The following is a 5000-nucleotide window of genomic DNA, read 5'->3' on the forward strand; positions in this document are numbered from 1 at the left end:
AATATTTAGTATTAAATAGGATCAATAGTGTGAGAAAATGAAGTTGACAAGTGCAGAGGAGGTATTGGAGTTTGTACACAAACAACCTACTAAAAAGGAGATACAGAGCCTTACTGCTAACGACTTGAGATTCATAGCACAAAGTCTAGGGGTTGAGCACGCACATGAGGCAAATAAAACTGAATTAATAAGAATTGTTGTAGAAATAGTGCATAATCGAGATGAAAGTGGGGCAATGAGAGATGAAGGAAGGGCAGATAGAGAGTCTGTCACTTCAGAATGTGAGGAAGAGGAAGAAGTGGAAGAGGAAATGGAGAAGGGTGAATCTCAAAACACTGAGTCTCGATTAGGCGAATTACGGTTGAAGTTAGAGATAGCTAAGATAGAAGCTGAAGTAAAAAGGGAAGAAACTGAGAGAGCTAAGATAGAAGCTGAAGTAAAAAGGGAAGAAACTGAGAGAGTTAAGATGGAAACTGAAAAGGCTAGAATAGACAATGAAAACCTTAGACTTCAAGTTAACTTGCAAGAAAGTAGACGAGTGCTATCAGAATCTCAACTCGTGAATAGGAGGCTCAATTTTGATGTAGTGCATAACGCTAAATTGCTTCCTGAATTTGATGAATCACAGGTGGATACTTACTTTAGAACGTTTGAAGGAATAGCGGAAGATTATCAGTGGCCGAAGCAGTATTGGCCTGCATTGTTGCGAACAAGCCTCAGAGGCAAGCCGCTAAGAGTTTATGGTGCTTTGGAGGATTCACAAACAAAGGATTACGATGAAATCAAAGCAGCCATCCTACGAGCCTGTGAATTAGTGCCTGAAGTTTATAGGGTAAAATTTAGGAATCTAAGGAAGCAATCTAATATCTCACACGTTGAATTTAGTAGAGAGAAAAGAATGTTATGGGACCAATGGGTAAGATCCCGTAACGTAAATGGAGATTATAGGAAACTAGCTGAGTTAATGTTAATGGAAGAGTATCTGAGATCCATCCCTAAAGAGGTGTCATTGTACCTTCAGGAGAAAGAAGTCTCAAAGTTGGAAGAGGCTGCAGTCTTAGCAGATAAATATGAAATACTTAAACCTACTGCAGGGAAATTCTCAGTTACTCCAAGGGGGAGAGAGGAACAGCCGAGGATCCCACAATCAACCTCCTCAGGTGGACCTACAAAATCCCTAGAGGTCAAGAAAGGTGACTATAGTAAGTCATCACAGATAATTTCATGTAGCTATTGTGGAAGGATAGGCCACCTGACGAGGGATTGTTGGCACAGGAGAAGGGAAATAGAGGGGGTTAAACCCATAGTATTATTAAATAGATGGGACACCCACATAGAAAGTAAAGTCCGAGAGGGGGAGGACGAGGAGGAGACCACCAAAGTAGTGGCCCTCATGAGTAAGGTTGCCACAGACGGCATGGAGAAGGATGAGACGAAACCTCACTTGAGAGGTTATGACCCGTTCCTTTTTCAAGGAACAGTCACCATAAAGGGAGAGAAGAGAAAAGGGGTGACCATTCTGAGAGACTCAGGAGCCCTCCAATCAGTAATGCTGAGTAGCTTAGTTGAAAAACCTGTAGCAAAAGGGAGAGTAGTTATAGGCATCCTAGGAGGCCTAGCCAAGGTGCCACTGGTAGAGGTAGATATGGAATCACCTCTATATGAGGGACAGGCAAAGATAGGCCTAGTAGATCAGTTGCCAGTGGAAGGAGTTGAAGTCATTCTAGGAAATGACTTAGTGGGTGGGAAGATGTGCCCCACACCTACATGGGAGAGAAGAGAGAGAGAAGGGTCTAAGGACCAAGTGAGGCCAATAAAGGTCTCGAGAGGGGAAGGCTGTGGAAATCCTAAATGTAAGGACAGTCTGAATCCCGAGGGAAGAATCCCTAGTGAAAATACTCAAGTCGAGACAGAGGTGGACTTGAGGTTCCTGTTCCGTGAGGAACGAGGCAGCGAGTCGGAAGTGTTTGACCTGACTCGTCTGTTTATGGGAGAGAAGAAGGGAGATGGAAAGAGTCTAAATGACTCACACAGAGAGGGAGAGAAGAAAGGAGAGAAATGGAGTCTAAGCGACTCACACAGAAAGGGAGAGAAGAAAGGAGAGAAATGGAGTCTAAGCGACTCACACAGAAAGGGAGAGAAGAAAGGAGAGAAAAGGAGTCCAAGCGACTCATACAAAAAGGGAGAGAAGACAGGAGAGAAATGGAGTCTAAGTGACTCACACAGAAAGGGAGAGAAGAAAGGAGAGAAATGGAGTCTAAGCGACTCACACAGAAAGGGAGAGAAGAAAGGAGAGAAAAGGAGTCTAAGCGACTCATACAAAAAGGGAGAGAAGACAGGAGAGAAATGGAGTCTAAGTGACTCACACAGAAAGGGAGAGAAGAAAGGAGAGAAATGGAGTCTAAACGACTCGCACAGAAAGGGAGAGAAGAAAGGAGATGGGAGGAGTCTAAATGACTCACACAGAATGGGTGAGAAGAAAGGAGAAAAGAGTCCTAATGACTCACAAAGAATTGGAGAGAAGGAGGGAGAAACAAGGGGTCCCAGTGTCTTACAGGGAATGGGAGAGAAGGAGGTGGAGGCAATGAGCCCCCGTGGCTTACAGAGAGTTGGCTCCGATTTGAGAGACCGGAAGGAAGGAGTGGTGAGTGAGAGTGAGTTGTCAGAGGAATACTCTTTAGAGTCGGGAGTACTATTCCGCAAGTGGGTGGATAGTACCTGCTCTACTGATGACACAGGATGGTCTGATAGGCGACAAATAGTGTTGCCGAAGGTCTACAGGGAAGGAGTTATGCGATTAGGGCATGATAATTCCTTTGCAGGACATAAAGGTGATCCAAGAGTGACGAAGTCGGTGGAGGCAGAGAAGTAGGTTGACCTCATGTTGGCAGAGTGTTCAAGAGCGAGTGAAGGCGAAAGTGCAAGAGTTTAAACGAGGAGCGAGGTTCAGCGACCCGTACGACGTGACAAAACGAGTGAGGGAACTGAACAAAGTGGTTGTCACTCCGGGTAGGAGACGGAAGCAGTTGTGTCACCTCGGTGTGTGGAAAGCGTACCAGGAGAGGGACAAGAGTGATGTGGGTGTGTCTGGCGGTAGTGTGCATGCCGTCTCTATCGGGCCTGAGGAAGACGAGGACTCGACCTTCCCCACCTTTGAGATGACGTGGAAGGCGAATGCAGAGGTGTGGCCACAGGTGGTGAGCCAGCTGGGTCATCTTTCGGCTGAGCAGCGAGAGGACCTACTGGAGTTGCAGAGACGATACCAGGAGAGCTTTCGGGATGCCCCTGAGAGGACCCACCTGACGCTGCATGACGTGGACGGGAAGATGCGACGCCCATCAAGCAAGCCCCGTATCGTGTGAACCCGCAATAAGTGACTATCATTGAGGAAGGAACAAAGTTCCAGTGGACTAAGACTTATAATTCCGTTGTGTTACTAAGAGTGTCAAAGAAAAGGGTTTGCCATCAATGATCTTAGCAATTAAGTATTTTGTTGTGCATGTCCATGTTGGTGCCCAGGTAACGGTTTTCACAGACCACCATCCCTTGAAGTACCTTAACAAGTTTAAAGATAAGAACCTCCGCTTAACCAGGTGGAGTTTGTTTTTGCAGGAGTATCATTTAGATGTTCGTCATGTACGAGGGAAGACAATGTGGTAGCCGATTGCCTGTCGATATTGTAAGTATATTCTCCCTCAAGTAAACAAAAAATATATATATATATTTTCAAGATTTTTTTTTTAACCTTAAAGAGGGAGGTGTCACATATATTCCCATATATGTCAGACGGGAATATTTTATTACTTGGATAACGGCGCCTCGCCATTAACGTGGGTGTCAGATTACAGGACGAGTACTGGAGGACGCGTGTGAAGGAAAACCTACTCAATGGAGTATTTGTTCTAACACTCAGCCTAGAACGAAGGAGAACGTTTTTAGTTAATTGACCAATGAGGTTCAACCTCCATAGACGCAATTCCTATGGGCCAATCAGAGGGTTTTTGCAGAGAACCAGAGCGCCTTGAGCGTCAGAAGAATCAGTTTGAGAGTAGAGGGTACGATGTAAAGGTGTGTGTGCCTTGGGGCGGATTATTCGGCTGAAGTAAGTCCTCTGTACTCCCCCTGTATTAGTCGTAAGATAATTAACTCAGCTAGTGTTTCATCTAGTGTTTCATGTAGTGGTGTGAAATGTTTATGGTAGTGACTTAGACAGTGTTTTTCGTTGGTAAAGTATTAATTAATTAATTAATCTTCTTTCACCCCCGTTAAAAGTTTTCGAGCGGGAATCTTCTGTTTTGAAACTTATTTACTCATTTGAATGTAAACTTATTTACTCACTTGAATGTTCAGTGATTGTAATCCTTCATGTAATCCTATTAACTTTAATGAATAGTGTTAAACGTTATCTGTGCGTTTCATTTTTCTTGATTTTTATAAAATCAAGTGGCGGCCTTGAAATTTCTTTTAAGTTACCCAAAGACATGGGGTCTTGGGAACTCAGTCACCCATCACTCTTACTATGTGTTACGAGTCTGACAGCTTTGTAATTTCTATTTGAGTTATCCTAAAGACATGGGATCTTGGGAACTCATTTCACATACTTAAGTCAGATATGTGAGCGAGATTCGTAACATATATATTTATATATATATATATGTATATATATATATATATATATATATATATATATATATGTGTGTGTGTGTGTGTGTGTGTACATGTATGTGTATGTACAAAGTCAACGGAGCGGGCCCCAATATGTCGTTCTGAAAATGTTGAGGAAATGGGAAATATTCATTATCGAGCGGAAATAACGTAATCTAAACTAACATAACATAACCTACTGTAACATAAAAAATACCTTTTTTTGGAGAAATATCATCTTCGTCCTCCCTGGTTTCGTTTTCTTGGTAAGGATACAGAACACAGAATGGGGAGTTTGGCGTTCAGATTATAGTGGGTAGGGATTGGCAGCTTGGGTTAGAATATTATGAATTTCC

The 5000-nt window shown here is 43.3% G+C and overlaps 1 protein-coding gene across 7 annotated transcripts in view; it reads right to left on the bottom strand.

The window, feature by feature from the left end:
* The window catches only part of LOC143041552 (uncharacterized), a 933705-nt gene that overhangs the window by 43674 nt on the left and 885031 nt on the right, over positions 1 to 5000 (bottom strand). The window lies entirely within an intron of this gene.

Source organism: Oratosquilla oratoria, chromosome 31 (genome assembly GCF_046742065.1).
Source record: "Oratosquilla oratoria isolate Oo_2021 chromosome 31, ASM4674206v1, whole genome shotgun sequence".
NCBI classification, from domain to species: domain Eukaryota; kingdom Metazoa; phylum Arthropoda; class Malacostraca; order Stomatopoda; family Squillidae; genus Oratosquilla; species Oratosquilla oratoria.